Source organism: Pelmatolapia mariae, linkage group LG4, assembly GCF_036321145.2.
Source record: "Pelmatolapia mariae isolate MD_Pm_ZW linkage group LG4, Pm_UMD_F_2, whole genome shotgun sequence".
In the NCBI taxonomy this organism is placed as follows: domain Eukaryota; kingdom Metazoa; phylum Chordata; class Actinopteri; order Cichliformes; family Cichlidae; genus Pelmatolapia; species Pelmatolapia mariae.
This window is the reverse complement of record NC_086230.1, coordinates 19,240,524-19,256,644: the sequence shown is the minus strand read 5'-3', so window position 1 is coordinate 19,256,644 and position 16,121 is coordinate 19,240,524. Positions and strand designations below refer to the sequence as shown.

General features: G+C 44.7%; 1 long non-coding RNA gene across 1 annotated transcript; it reads right to left on the bottom strand.

Annotated features, from left to right (window-relative positions):
- Window positions 1–769: 769 nt before the first annotated feature.
- Window positions 770–5,531, bottom strand: LOC134626195 (uncharacterized). The gene is made up of 5 exons (XR_010093811.2): window positions 5,336–5,531; window positions 4,104–4,208; window positions 3,203–3,354; window positions 2,404–2,462; window positions 770–1,435 (listed from the first exon to the last, which is right to left on the bottom strand). It is a non-coding gene; the product is annotated as an uncharacterized LOC134626195 (long non-coding RNA).
- Between the last annotated feature and the right edge of the window lie 10,590 nt (window positions 5,532–16,121).

The window sequence follows — 16,121 nt, the reverse complement described above, 5'->3', positions numbered from 1 at the left end:
CAGAGTCTTCATCATTAAATCTCTGGTTGCTTCATTTTTCTATTCTATATCAGATACTTTAAAGGTTTTAGTAAAGCTGCATTCTCATGGTGAGGCAAAGTGCTTTATGTGTGTGTGCGTGTGTCATGAACGGCTGTAAAAGCCCTTTAATTACAGAACAAAGCGGGGTTTGAGTTCGAGTTACGGCAGACTGGAGCTACTTCTAAACGGAACGCAGCCTTCCTACGGCGGACAGCTAACAACAGGAATCGGACGCGCGGTCCACCCTAGACCACAGCAACCACCATAGCAACCGCCTAGCATGACTTTAAAAACATATTCTTTCTTCATAACTATCAAAAACGTGAAATGACTTGTAAAGTGTGAAAGTGTTACAGCTGCAGAGAGCTACGGTGGTATCGTTGGAAGCTGTTTGCATAGCTAATAATATACGATGTAACCATGGAGACAGTCAGTCACGTGAGCTAGCGGTGCATGTTTACTACAGTGATTAAGGTGATTGTGTGCACAGCGTCCACACGCTGCAGAGGGTAAAGACATTACTTCTGTATTGTTTTATATTTATATATATTTTTCTTGTGTTGACCATCACCTCAGGTTCACCATTACAGTTTCAGCATACAGATGTACACTGTCTAAATGTGAACACATTCAAAAAAATCATGTCTCAGAAATAACCACAGCTGTTCATGTTTGTCATTATAGTTTTATTTGTAAGAAAATTTGGAACTTCAAATTGTTTATAAAGTCAAAGAACATTTGACACGTCTGAGTCATTCCTTTGCCCTATGAGAGCTGGAATAAATATATATCCTGACAATTACAGTTGAAACAGTAGAGACAGGTAGAAATGGGATCAGATTAATCTTTGCTTAGTCAGACACGTCCTGTGTTGGCCTTAACCCAAATTTCCCTCGGGGTCAACCTTCAGGATCAATAAAGTTTTATTGAATTGAATTGAATCTTATTAAATAACAAACAATAGCACGATTTTGCATCCATTTCCATATTGTAGTCAAGCAGCCCAGTCTCATAAATAGGTAACAGAAATGTCTCAAATGTAGACGTGTACAGTGTAGTGTAAGCATTAAAAGACCATAAAGGAAACACTACTATTTATGTGAAACTAATTGTAATAAAAAATGAACAGGTGCTTTACAGATTTAAAAGAAAGAATCTGAAAAGCACCTTTTTGGTCTAAGTGGTCAAAGTAGAAAAGAGAACTGATGTTCAAGAACAAACCATAGCTGCACTGATATTACACATCTCGATTGTTGTGGTGAACAGACATGTTGCTTTTAAAAACACATGCAGTGTGTGACCATGATTGTCCACTGAGACCATGAACGCCACTTTGCTGAAGTCTTCTTCTTCTTCTTCTTTTTCTTCTTCTTGCCATCAAAATGGAAGCAGAAAGAGCACGAGCTGCTTTGATCTACAGAAAGGAAAAAGAACATATGAGCTGAAACCATTAAGATAGAAACAATCGCTCAATGCAGTGTCTCACGTAGCTTAGCCTGTTACAACTGTTGATACAAGCTCAGTACAGTTAACACAGTGTCAGGGAACTCCAGTGTGGGAACTAGTGGCTTTAGGTTTGTAGTCATTTAACTTTCATCCATTCATTCATTTAATTCAGGAGGAAGAAATGTTAGGTTGGTGCAGGCTGGTTACATGCATTTGGTCCCATGCTGTCTTTAACCAAATGACTTGGTTCACTTTATGGCTGGGCTGTATGTGGGGTTATATCATGTTATTTGGGCAGGAGTACCTGTTCTCTGTTAGGCTTAGAAAGTTTCTCAAAGGGTTTCTCCATAAGCAGAGCTTCTAACTCTTTTAGCTTTTAGCACATCTGTAGCTGTGCAGGGTGACAGGTTTTTGGTGGCTCTTTTTACCCCACACTGGTTGTGAGTGTGTAAATAGCCCCACTAGTTCTTTTGGGTTGCAGTTAACTTGGGAGGAAGGGGTGGGTCTGCCAGGACTAGATGAATAAAAATGATCTGGGATACATAAATTTCATAATGCATGCATATATCTCTATTAATTAAACCTGGTCTGAGTGCTGCCATTTTTACATTCAGTTATTTCTCTTAGAAATGCTGGATCTAAATAATGAATGTGTTACAGTCAAACTGACACTGACACACCAAATGGCTCATTGGGACATAGAAACCTTTAAATTAAATACCATCACCTGATATCGAGTGTCAAACAATATCAAAGCTGTAAAATCTGTTTACAGTCAGAATTTATAAAAACTATGATTGTAAATAAATTCAAACAAGTGAGCTTTTCTCTTTGTGTTGAATATCAACACTGTGACTTCTTAGACTGTACGCTTTACTTCAGCACAGTTGTAGAAGCCGTCACTCCAAATGTCTTTTGATAACAAGAAAAAAATACCTTGTCAGTACACGGCCTGAAGTTCTTCTCCAAACATCTTCTGCCATCGGCTTTGTCTGCTGGTTTGAAGACGATAGACCACAAAAAGATGATTTAGTCACTTTGTCTGCATCATGCAGCTCGAATGTAAATGGTAAATGGACTGATTCTTATATAGCGCTTTTCTACTCTCTCAGAGTACTCAAAGGGCTCTATACAACATGCCTCATTCACCCAATCACACCCATTCTCACAAGCACTTTATCTATACTCAGTGCTATCTAACTACAATCACACACATTCATACTCCGAGGAGGAATATACTCGGAGAGCAACTTGGGGTTAGTATCTTGCCCAAGGATACTTGGCATGCAGACTGGAGGAGCCAAAGATCGAACCACCAACCTTCCGATCAGTAGGTGGCCTGCTCTATCTCCTGAGCTACAGCCACGAATGTGTCGTGTAACGATGTTAAATAGCCGTCGTTATCCCTCTGCTGTGTCAGTAGGATTGTACTGTACAGCATCTCATTGATATGTGAGGAATGCTTATGTAACACGATAACAGACGTCTGGTCTTACATCATTAAAATATAACGGGCAGGAGATATTTAGATATTTTTATATTTATATTACATTTTATAGCTGACAGATATTACTAAATAGATAGAATTTACTAAATGGTTGATGTACATGAAAAATATGTCCATAATCACAAATGACCATGAGAGCCAGAAGAATTAATTCAACTAGACACTCATAAGATGTCCTTAAATGCTCTTTAAGTGGCAGAACAAACAAACAAACAGTTAATCGCTTACTTGAGATGAAATCTGCTCAGCTACTTTGAAAACAGCTTCTAACTGGTTCCTCCAGGATGACTGCTTAGGGGTAAGGCCATCATGCAGTCCAGCAACCTTTATGGTTCTGCTTTGATTCACCAGGAACTATTAGGGAAACCTTTCAGTGCCTCCTGTGAAAGACACAGGCATAAACACAAACATTTATTAACATGTTCCACAGTCTTCCAGTTTGATTTTCTCATCCTGTGGACAACAACGTACAGAGATGCAGGTTTATTGTTAACTTTTGTAAGGTTTCTTTACTGAACATATCCAGCTGCAGCTCCACTGTGATCCTGAACTGGATAAGCACTTGAGAAAATGTGTCAATAAATGGACATACATCAGCTTACTATATTTATCCAAACAGACGGGACCAATAATGTTTCATGAGTTAGAGACTTTAACAGTCTCTTCTATGTAAGAATGTCTCGTGCTGATGGACCTGCAAACTTGACAACAAAGGTTTTTCAGACTACATGTAGCTGTCCTCTATGTCAGCTCACACATTTACATTCATGTCACACTTATTTCTGCTTTCCCATTTTTAACATTATTACTTACATTTTGATTGGATACCTTGAGTTTGTAAATGATCAGATTACATAATTGGAATACAATTCAATATAATTCATGTATCCAATTCAAGGTCCGGGAGGATGAAGCCTATCCCAGCTGATACAGGACAAAGACAGGCTGCCAGTTATCGCAGGGCTAAGACAATATGTGTAACAGAAAATCTACTTAAATGCTTGATATTTCTAATAATAATCATAATTATGACTATTATTTGAAATATTATTTAAAAGTTTCTTTATAAATACATTTCAATTTTTTTATAACCCCTAGAATATAAACCTGAGCTGTTTCAGATTCTGACCTCAGTGACCAGGCTGTGTCCTCACTGCAGCTCCCTCTTGGAAGTACGTCTGCTTCTTGTCTTCCCCCAGTGATAACCGCCTGCCCTTAATATCATGTACTGTACCTGAGGAACAAAAAAGGACAAACACTTGCCTTCATTTAAGAAGTACATTCATACAGAGATAATCTATGGAAACACACTAGTTCACCCTTTGGGAGGAATCAGTTTCTGTGAAACATTTCTGTAAATCAACATCGTGGAGAATGAAATGAGTTCTTCAGGTGACTCAGCAGTCCCACACTGACAAATGAAACTTCTGTGGAAGAACAATCTGGATTTTTTTGATTTCCAATCCATTTAAACTATTAGGGATTAAGCAACAGTGCTCATCTTTGCTCTTCTGAAATCTGTGTTAAACAACAACGAACATAAATTAGTAACAAAAATACAGCTGAGTAGAGGCTTTACAAACCACCAGCAGCCATAATGCTAAATTTTAATCTTCAAATGTTTCTGAGCCGTCTTCAACCTGCTTTTAACACAGAAAAGTCCCACAGTCAATGCAGCCTGACTCAATCCTAAATGTTCAGCACACACAGAGACACAGAGGTACTGTTTAAAGTTTAATGTTAACCTGAGTCACCGATCATGTGCAGTATTACAGAGTCTGGCAGTCTTTGCATGATTTTCCACGTCACTGTAAGTTTCTAGCTGACTCTCAGGTGTGACAGGTGTGCCAGCAGGAAAGAGTAATAAGAATCTGCACCCTGAGGTTTGTCATGCAGGATTAAAAGAGCCAGGCTTTGTTCACACAGCTAGGATTGTATTTTACACTGACCCTGGGTCAGTATAAGTATCATACAGTTTAAACGAAGCACTGAAACTTGCACATATTTATTACAGATGCATTGAAGCTAATCTGGATATTTACTGTCAATCTGTGGCTGCGATTAATCACTTTACTGGAAACTTTATTAACTAGTAACTTCATCAGTCATGACAGAAGCTAATATTTCTGTGCTAACATCGTTTAAACAGTAACAGCTTTACTACAATATAAGCTAACGTTTACACCGTAACTTTAAGCTAGCACCATAAAGACGGTAAAACACGTAATAATATCTACAAATGCATCTTAAAGCTGTTATATTAGCACTCGCTGTATTACTAACATAACCACATTAACATTATTGACACTCGCTGACTTTTAATAGTCATTCTATAAATGCTGCCCGTTTAAATGGTCTTACCTGTAACGCTGCTGTATCCACCGGATTCCAGCCAGAGTGGATTCTGGAGTCTTCCCACGCTCCTGTCAGTGATCCTCCATCTGGATGGATGATAACAAGCTTCTGAACAATCTAGCAGGTGGATGGCCCATATCTATGGGACTGATTTCTGCTAATAACGCCCATTGTACGGACTGGTAACAGCCGAAGCGGGTGAATAAAGTCACCCGGTCGCTAGCTGTGCCGTTACCCAGCATCCACCTCTCCCTCCATAAATGCAATAAACGATACAAAAGTAATGGCCTATAATTAATTTATCTGCTGTATCTGCTGTTTCTCAGGTAGTTGTTTACATTATATAATATATTGTGTTCAGTACACGTCACTATGTGATTTTGGAAATATATAAATATACGGACAACAGGCTCTTCCGTGGAAATCTCTTGTCGTCAATAAACAACGATTAGGGATCAGTATAGGATTCAATAGGAGGACCCTGCACGTCAATTCTCGAGGCCAGGGGGGTACCCTGCGCGTCCATAAGTGAAGCAGAGGGAGCCTGACCATGCGTCACACACTTGAGGAGATGGGAGTGAGAACGTGTTGTCCCTGGTGTCTCTTCCCACTCCCCGCCCTTTCCCTGCATTTCTGTTCCCACTCCCCGCCCCTTCCCTGCCCCTCTCTTTCCCATCCGCTGCATTTCTCTTCCCACCCCCCACCCCTTCCCTGCCCCTCTCTTTCCCACCCCCTACGTTTCTCTTCCCACTCCCCGCCCCTTCCCTACATTTCTCTTTCCACTCCCCGCCCCTTCCCTGCCCCCCTCTTTCCCATCCCCTGCGTTTCTCTTCCCACTCCCCGCCCCTTCCCTGCCCCCCTCTTTCCCATCCCCTGCGTTTCTCTTCCCACTCCCCGCCCCTTCCCTGCCCCTCTCTTTCCCATCCCCTGTGTGTGTATGCATGGATAATAGCAAACACTGAAATACATTTTTTGCACGCAGCAATGAATTTTGTTCACTCAAATTTAGCTTTTCTGTTTCTAACAGTGTGTTAAAGCAGTGCAGTGCAGTAGATTGTATGAAATACATATCAGTGACCTCAGCTACAGACAAGTAAAGTAAAACATCTGAACACACCGAGTCTGAGTTACAGTCAAACATCAAACTATGTACTGCATATTTCAACATACTGAACAAAACGTGCTTCATTCTTCAGGTCCAGTAGTCGTCAGAGTGAATGTCTCAGAAGAAAGTGATGCCATTTTACCCTGCTCCCTCGGCACCAGTCAGAACCTTGAACAGAAGCTCTTTGATTGTGGGGGGAAAAAGCACCAAATAAACAGGAGGTGTTCATGTATGATGGAGGCCGTCATTACAATAACGGCCTTCCAGGTCAAGACGAGCACTTTGGAGGACGGGTCTCACATTTCCCACAAGAGCTGCAGTTTGGTAACACCTCCATCATCATCAGAAACACCACGGTGGCTGACAGTGGAGTCCACACCTGTTATTTTCCACATCTGCAGCCAGAACAAACATTCAGCATTAAACTTGTTGTTGGTGAGTAGAAAGCATCCTGAAAATAAACCCTTTAAGAACACTGCTGGAAGCTGTCACCTCATCTGTTTGTTACCTGAACCAAGAGATGTTCACAAAGGTGATGCAAAAACATCAGTTCCATCATGAGTTGTAGCACACAGAGTGCAGATGTAGAAATCAGTGACATTATCAGTCAAGCCTTCAGATTTCTCTGATCAGTCTTTAAGGTCACACTCTGGGTCTTCTCTGAAGCTAGACTCAGGATGTTTCCTGTTCCTGACATTTCCTGCTAATCTTATCCTGCTGCCACTATGCACCTCACTAAAAGAAATGGGGTCACACTAAAATAAAAAGCTAATATATAAGCTGATAGAACCTCTGTCCTGTTGATAATACCAAATAATGTAGTGATCAAAAACACACAATAACCGCCAAGGCCCTTTCAATCCTGATGCATGCTCAATCATCCAGGTACGTAAATCTCCAAAAGTTGATTCTGAACGTAGCGTTTTCTGGCAGTTCAAAATGCTATGTCCAGATGAACAGAATCAACTTTTGGAGAAGGCCCTTTGTACTACTCATACAAGCTTCCAGGCCAAAAGCTCTTTCAGGAACAAGCCCAGAATAAACGGGACAAGGGGTCAATATCAGCCAGGATATATCCAATGTTGTTATTTTAAAAGAAAAGAATAAAAGCTCACTAACGAACAACAATGTACCTTTAATGGTGCAACCTGCCAGCAATGTAACAATTACCTGATAACTTGCTCACACCAGAAGAAAACAGGTGCCCGTTGTTTTAAAATACAAAATCCACCCCAGCTAAATACGACCCATAGCAACACTTATCACATGCACTAAGAGTTTTAATAAGGAAGTGATCTTAAATACATCACTTCACCATCAGCACCTATGTAAGGTCTAGTTTCTAAGAGCTCCACCTCAGGGACTACACCCAAATACAAAAATAAAAGTTTTAAAATGCGACTCTAAGGCGACTCTTACTCTAAGGCGGTCTCAAGGCTGGAGCTGAACAAAACACCCTGATAACGACTGTGTTGTGACTGTTCTTCCCATTCTATGCAAGGCCGCCTGGGTTGGCTGGAAGATTGTTTACTTAGCCTGGCAGGGCGAAGGACACTGTCTCAGCTGAACTCTGGACATATACACACACACGCACACAGACATGCAGATATGCACTCATCCCCCCTCCAAACGCCTTCGACGCTTATTCCCTTCCGATGCTGACGGTGGATCATGGAGACCAGCGCATAGGCTGCAGGCCCGGATGTACTGTCTACATTGGCTGTCTCTCACCCTTTACCCATCCCTGTTGCTTGTCATGTGTTTCTTTGGTGTATTAAGAGTTTTTTCATGTGCTATGTGCAGAGGTGGGGTTTTTTTCTGTTCTCAAACTGATCTCCCTGTTGGAGCTCAGTCTGGGGGGAGTTATTTTTTTCTCCTTATCTTTCCTCATGTTGTGCTTTTCCATGTTATACCCCTCTGACCTGTTTTCCCCATGTGATGTTTGTGTAATGTATGCATGGTCGGAAGGGTAAAACGGCACTGGCACGGCTGGCAGCCTTAACCCAATTTCCCTCGGGATGAATAAAGTACGATCAATCAATCAAAACAAATTAGGGAGAAAAGTGCAACAAAAGGAGAAAAAGGACAAAAAAAAAAACGGTGACACAATCACATGTGTAGCCTATCCTACAGGAGACAATACAATATAAATTACATTTCAGTGCATAAATATCCTTTTTTTATATTTTAGAGGTACGGTAATTATATTTAATTACCTACTGTCTACTATGTTTGCTGTACAACTTGCTTAGTGTCTTCTTAGATCACTACTAAAAACACAAAATACAATAAACATCAAATACATTTTAAGAAACTGACTAAAACTGACTGAATGAGAAAAAACAGCCAGATTCATTCTATCTATCTATCTATTTATCTATCTATCTATCTATCTATCTATTTATCTATTTATCTATCTATCTATCTATCTATCTATTTATCTATTTATCTATCTATCTATCTATCTATCTATCTATCTATCTATCTATTTATCTATTTATCTATCTATTTATCTATCTATCTATCTATCTATCTATCTATCTATCTATCTATCTATTTATCTATTTATCTATCTATCTATCTATCTATCTATCTATCTCTCTGCCCCTCTCTTTCCCATCTCCTGCGTTTCTCTTCCCACTCCCCGCCCCTTCCCTGCGTTTCTCTTCCCACTCCCCGCCCCTTCCCTGCGTGTCTCCCCACTCCCCACCCTTTCCCTGCATTTCTGTTCCCACTCCCCGCCCCTTCCCTGCCCCTCTCTTTCCCATCCGCTGCATTTCTCTTCCCACCCCCCGCCCCTTCCCTGCCCCTCTCTTTCCCATCCGCTGCATTTCTCTTCCCACCCCCCGCCGCTTCCCTGCCCCTCTATTTCCCACCCCCTGCCCCTCTGTTTCCCATCCCCGTGCATTTCTCCCCACTCCCCGCCCCTTCCCACTCCCCGCCCCTTCCCTGCCCCTCTCTTTCCCACCCCCTGCGTTTCTCTTCCCACTCCCCGCCCCTTCCCTGCCCCTCTCTTTCCCACCCCCTGCCCCTCTGTTTCCCATCCCCTGCGTTTCTCTTCCCACTCCCCGCCCCTTCCCACTCCCCGCCCCTTCCCTGCCCCTCTGTTTCCCATCCCCGTGCATTTCTCTTCCCACTCCCCGCCCCTTCCCACTCCCCGCCCCTTCCCTGCCCCCTTCTTTCCCATCCCCTGCGTTTGTCTTCCCACTCCCCGCCCCTTCCCTGCCCCTCTATTTCCCATCCCCCTGCATTTTTCTTCCCACTCCCCGCCCCTTCCCTGCCCCCTTCTTTCCCATCCCCTGCGTTTGTCTTCCCACTCCCCGCCCCTTCCCACTCCCCGCCCCTTCCCTGCCCCTCTATTTCCCATCTCCCTGCGTTTTTTTTCCCACTCCCCGCCCCTTCCCTGCATTTCTCTTCCCACTCCCCGCCCCTTCCCACTCCCCGCCCCTTCCCTGCCCCTCTGTTTCCTGATGTAGATGTCAACACATGTTTGAGAGCAGAGATTGGGAGGACTTTCATTTATCAACATAAAGAGGAAACATCCTGAGTCCAGCTTCACAGAAGTCATGTGTTTCATGCTGTGTTCACAGGTGCAGCTCCAAAGCCATTTGTTGGGATCCTGAACATCACCGAGGACGAGGCGCTGCTGAAGTGTGAGGTCAGAGGTGCTTCTCCAAAGCCTAAAGTAGAGTGGAGGGACAGCGATGGAAACATCCTTCCTGCTGAGGAGCCACAGGTGTTACACACAGGACCGTGCTATGACATCACACTCCTCACCACGGTGACCAGGACAAACAGCAGCCTCTTCCACTGTGTAGCCACACAGGAGGAGATGGGCCATGTGACCCATGATCAGATCTACGTGCGTTACTGTGGTAAGATCTTATTGTGTCATTGTAATTGTTTAGACTCTGTTTAATGTTTGTGTGTATTCAGTGTGCTATATGTGGTATCCTGCTACAGTCCTGCGTGAACTTTAATGTGTTTCAGAGAAAATGTCTGAGCTGAAGTCCTGCCGTGGAGTCGGTGTGTTTATAGGTGGATGGTTTTCTGGAGTTCTGACAGTCTATGCAGCTCTGGCTCTATTTGTAGCTGCAAAGTACATCAGAAAACATAAGAAAGGTGAGTTAGAATAATGGATTTATTATTTAAGATTTAACTCATATATCTGTAAAGTCAGACATCCATATAACCGATGCTTTGATCAGTGTGGAGTTCACATTCCTGACATTTTATGTTTGAATCCTTTGCTTTAAACAGGAAAATAGTGGTTTGTATCCTAATAATTAAAAACTCATAATTCAGCGTGTGTACACCAGGATTATTCTGATAGTTTCAGGCACATTCATGTCAACATTGAACTGTTAATCTTATCATTTAATATTCAAGACTTTCAAACACTCAGGACTGATTGACGTGCACACTTTCAGCTTCCATTCAGTGGCACCTACTGTGGTGGAGTAGTTGGGCCATGCCTCCTCCGCTGTCTCTGCGCACTGACACTTAAACCCCTCCCGTTTCTGCACTTACAGTTCGACTGCACTCAGTCGGTCTGTCGTCGCTTTCATCAGTTTTGTTGAAATGAAGCTGTAGCGACTAAATCCTATAATTTGACGTTCTGGTTAATGATTGTTGTTGGTAGTTTTTACGTGTACTCAAAGTTCGCCATGCCAATCGTCGTTTCCATTTATATTAATGAGACATTTATTTCCTTTGCAATGTCCGTTTTATTTCTTTTTTGTTTATTTATTTTTGATGTTTGTGCTGTGGACAGTTTCAAAATAAAGCGCTAAAAATCTGACTGGGAGCGGCAGATAAATACAGATCGCAAGCGGCGGCGACAGACAGGTCAGAGGACATTCTCAGTGGAGCTCAACTGGCGGCGACAACAGGCTTGGAGGCCCTGAGTTTTTCTTCCCACTCCCCACCCCTTCCCTGCCCCTCTATTTCCCATCCCCCTGCGTTTGTCTTCCCACTCCCCGCCCCTTCCCTGCCCCTCTATTTCCCATCCCCCTGCGTTTTTCTTCCCACTCCCTGCCCCTTCCCTGCCCCTCTGTTTCCCATCCCCTGCGTTTGTCTTCCCACTCCCCGCCCCTTCCCTGCTCCTCTATTTCACATCCCCCTGCGTTTGTCTTCCCACTCCCTGCCCCTTCCCTGCATTTCTCTTCCCACTCCCCGCCCCTTCCCACTCCCCGCCCCTTCCCTGCCCCTCTGTTTCCCATCCCCTGCGTTTTTCTTCCCACTCCCCACGCCTTCCCTGCCCCTCTTTTTCCCATCCCCCTGCGTTTCTCTTCCCACTCCCCGCCCCTTCCCTGCCCCTCTGTTTCCCATCCCCCTGCATTTGTCTTCCCACTCCCTGCCCCTTCCCTGCATTTCTCTTCTCACTCCCCTTCCCTGCCCCTCTGTTTCCCATCCCCTGCGTTTCTCTTCCCACTCCCCGCCCCATCCCTGCTCCTCTATTTCACATCCCCTGCGTTTGTCTTCCCACTCCCTGCCCCTTCCCTGCCCCTCTGTTTCCCATCCCCTGCATTTCTCTTCCCACTCCCCGCCCCTTCCCACTCCCCGCCCCTTCCCTGCCCCTCTGTTTCCCATCCCCCTGCATTTCTCTTCCCACTCCCCGCCCCTTCCCACTCCCCGTCCCTTCCCTGCCCCCTTCTTTCCCATCCGCTGCATTTCTCTTCCCACCCCCCGCCGCTTCCCTGCCCCTCTATTTCCCACCCCCTGCCCCTCTGTTTCCCATCCCCGTGCATTTCTCCCCACTCCCCGCCCCTTCCCACTCCCCGCCCCTTCCCTGCCCCTCTATTTCCCATCCCCTGCGTTTTTCTTCCCACTCCCCGCCCCTTCCCTGCTCCACTATTTCACATCCCCCTGCGTTTGTCTTCCCACTCCCTGCCCCTTCCCTGCCCCTCTGTTTCCCATCCCCTGCATTTCTGTTCCCACTCCCCGCCCGTTCCCACTCCCCGCCCCTTCCCTGCCCCCCTCTTTCCCATCCCCTGCGTTTCTCTTCCCACTCCCCGCCCCTTCCCTGCCCCCCTCTTTCCCATCCCCTGCGTTTCTCTTCCCACTCCCCGCCCCTTCCCTGCCCCCCTCTTTTCCATCCCCTGCGTTTCTCTTCCCACTCCCCGCCCCTTCCCTGCCCCTCTATTTCCCATCCCCCTGCGTTTTTTTCCCACTCCCCGCCCCTTCCCTGCATTTCTCTTCCCACTCCCCGCCCCTTCCCACTCCCCGCCCCTTCCCTGCCCCTCTCTTACCCATCCCCCTGCGTTTGTCTTCCCATTCCCCGCCCCTTCCCTGCCCCCCTCTTTCCCATCCCCTGCGTTTGTCTTCCCACTCCCCGCCCCTTCCCTGCCCCTCTGTTTCCCATCCCCCTGCATTTCTCTTCCCACTCCCCGCCCCTTCCCTGCCCCTCTATTTCCCATCCCCCTGCGTTTTTTTCCCACTCCCCGCCCCTTCCCTGCATTTCTCTTCCCACTCCCCGCCCCTTCCCACTCCCCGCCCCTTCCCTGCTCCTCTATTTCACATCCCCCTGCGTTTGTCTTCCCATTCCCCGCCCCTTCCCTGCCCCTCTGTTTCCCATCCCCCTGCATTTCTCTTCCCACTCCCCGCCCCTTCCCTGCCCCCCTCTTTCCCATCCCCTGCGTTTCTCTTCCCACTCCCCGCCCCTTCCCTGCCCCTCTCTTTCCCATCCCCTGTGTGTGTATGTATGGATAATAGCAAACACTGAAATACATTTTTTGCACGCAGCAATGAATTTTGTTCACTCAAATTTAGCTTTTCTGTTTCTAACAGTGTGTTAAAGCAGTGCAGTGCAGTAGATTGTATGAAATACATATCAGTGACCTCAGCTACAGACAAGTAAAGTAAAACATCTGAACACACCGAGTCTGAGTTACAGTCAAACATCAAACTATGTACTGCATATTTCAACATACTGAACAAAACGTGCTTCATTCTTCAGGTCCAGTAGTCGTCAGAGTGAATGTCTCAGAAGAAAGTGATGCCATTTTACCCTGCTCCCTCGGCACCAGTCAGAACCTTGAACAGAAGCTCTTTGATTGTGGGGGGAAAAAGCACCAAATAAACAGGAGGTGTTCATGTATGATGGAGGCCGTCATTACAATAACGGCCTTCCAGGTCAAGACGAGCACTTTGGAGGACGGGTCTCACATTTCCCACAAGAGCTGCAGTTTGGTAACACCTCCATCATCATCAGAAACACCACGGTGGCTGACAGTGGAGTCCACACCTGTTATTTTCCACATCTGCAGCCAGAACAAACATTCAGCATTAAACTTGTTGTTGGTGAGTAGAAAGCACTCTGGGTCACAGTCTAACAAATCAATCTGTCTGAAAGCTCAATAATGATTACATCATTTTTACTTCTGTGAAGCTGGACTCAGGATGTTTCCTCTTTATGTTGATAAATGAAAGTCCTCCCAAACTCTGCTGTAACATGTATTAAAGGTTTTTATTTCTCTCTGCTCTCAAACATGTGTTGACATCTACATCAGGAAAGAGATGGACATGAGAGCATAACATCACATTTATGCTGTAGCTGTAACTGTAGCTTCATGCTGTGTTCACAGGTGCAGCTCCAAAGCCATTTGTTGGGATCCTGAACATCACCGAGGACGAGGCGCTGCTGAAGTGTGAGGTCAGAGGTGCTTCTCCAAAGCCTAAAGTAGAGTGGAGGGACAGCGATGGAAACATCCTTCCTGCTGAGGAGCCACAGGTGTTACACACAGGACCGTGCTATGACATCACACTCCTCACCACGGTGACCAGGACAAACAGCAGCCTCTTCCACTGTGTAGCCACACAGGAGGAGATGGGCCATGTGACCCATGATCAGATCTACGTGCGTTACTGTGGTAAGATCTTATTGTGTCATTGTAATTGTTTAGACTCTGTTTAATGTTTGTGTGTATTCAGTGTGCTATATGTGGTATCCTGCTACAGTCCTGCGTGAACTTTGTGTTTCAGAGAAAATGTCTGAGCTGAAGTCCTGCCGTTGAGTCGGTGTGTTTATAGGTGGATGGTTTTCTGGAGTTCTGACAGTCTATGCAGCTCTGGCTCTATTTGTAGCTGCAAAGTACATCAGAAAACATAAGAAAGGTGAGTTAGAATAATGGATTTATTATTTAAGATTTAACTCATATATCTGTAAAGTCAGACATCCATATAACCGATGCTTTGATCAGTGTGGAGTTCACATTCCTGACATTTTATGTTTGAATCCTTTGCTTTAAACAGGAAAATAGTGGTTTGTATCCTAATAATTAAAAACTCATAATTCAGCGTGTGTACACCAGGATTATTCTGATAGTTTCAGGCACATTCATGTCAACATTGAACTGTTAATCTTATCATTTAATATTCAAGACTTTCAAACACTCAGGATTGATTGACGTGCACACTTTCAGCTTCCATTCAGTGGCACCTACTGTGGTGGAGCAGTTGGGCCATGCCTCCTCCGCTGTCTCTGCGCACTGACACTTAAACCCCTCCCGTTTCTGCACTTACGGTTCTACTGCACTCAGTCGGTCTGTCGTCGCTTTCATCAGTTTTGTTGAAATGAAGCTGTAGCGACTAAATCCTATATTTTGACGTTCTGGTTAATGATTGTTGTTGGTAGTTTTTACGTGTACTCAAAGTTCGCCATGCCAATCGTCGTTTCCATTTATATTAATGAGACATTTATTTCCTTTGCAATGTCCGTTTTATTTCTTTTTTGTTTATTTATTTTTGATGTTTGCGCTGTGGACAGTTTCAAAATAAAGCGCTAAAAATCTGAGTGGGAGCGGCAGATAAATACAGATCGCAAGCGGCGGCGACAGACAGGTCAGAGGACATTCTCAGTGGAGCTCAACTGGCAGCGACAACAGGCTTGGAGGCCCTGGCGAGTGGGCTGCAGAGAGGCAACTGGGAATATTCTGCAGGTGCGGGAGATTCGCAGCTGGGGGACGGGCAGAAGTACGCCGGATGTCAGACGAGGGGTGAGACACCTGACGCGTCCTTGGGCCTAGGATAGCAGCGGGCAGAGTTCGGCGCTCGCGGGGTAAGTCTCGCCCAACTAATGATTAAAAAGCGTTCCGGTCATCAAAAGAAAAGTGACTGCCATTTTCCTCCTGTCCCTCAGCGACGGCCGGTGAGAGCTGGTGGAGAGAGGACGCCGCTGTCTTCGCTATTTTCGCTATTTTTAACGGACCATTTATTGGGACTTTTAGTTTTAGTGGACTTTTTATAGTAACATTTTATATTGCTCTTTTATTCTATTTTAATAATTGTTGTCCCTGGCCAGGGTATTTTATTGTGTTTTATATGCGAAAAAAAATTTTTTAAACGTAATTTTAAAATTTGCTATTGTTTCTGGCTCCGCTACTGCTCTTCCCGTTTAAGAAGGGTTCCCCTTTTTAAAGTAGAGCCTGTACTAAACCATGCTTTTTAACAATTACAGATGGTTTATTCCAAGATCGCCAACAGGATCGCTCATTGTCGTCATCGTCAGAACTAATTAAAATAAAGGCAATTACATTTAGAAACATCGCTGTATCTTAAACATAAAAATATAATGCTACTTTAGCTTGTCTCACATATTCAGTGAAATGAAATAACTTAAACCATTATGTGACATGGTCTGCAATAGCACTGTTATCAAAATAAACCCAGCAAATAAAAGTGTAGAAA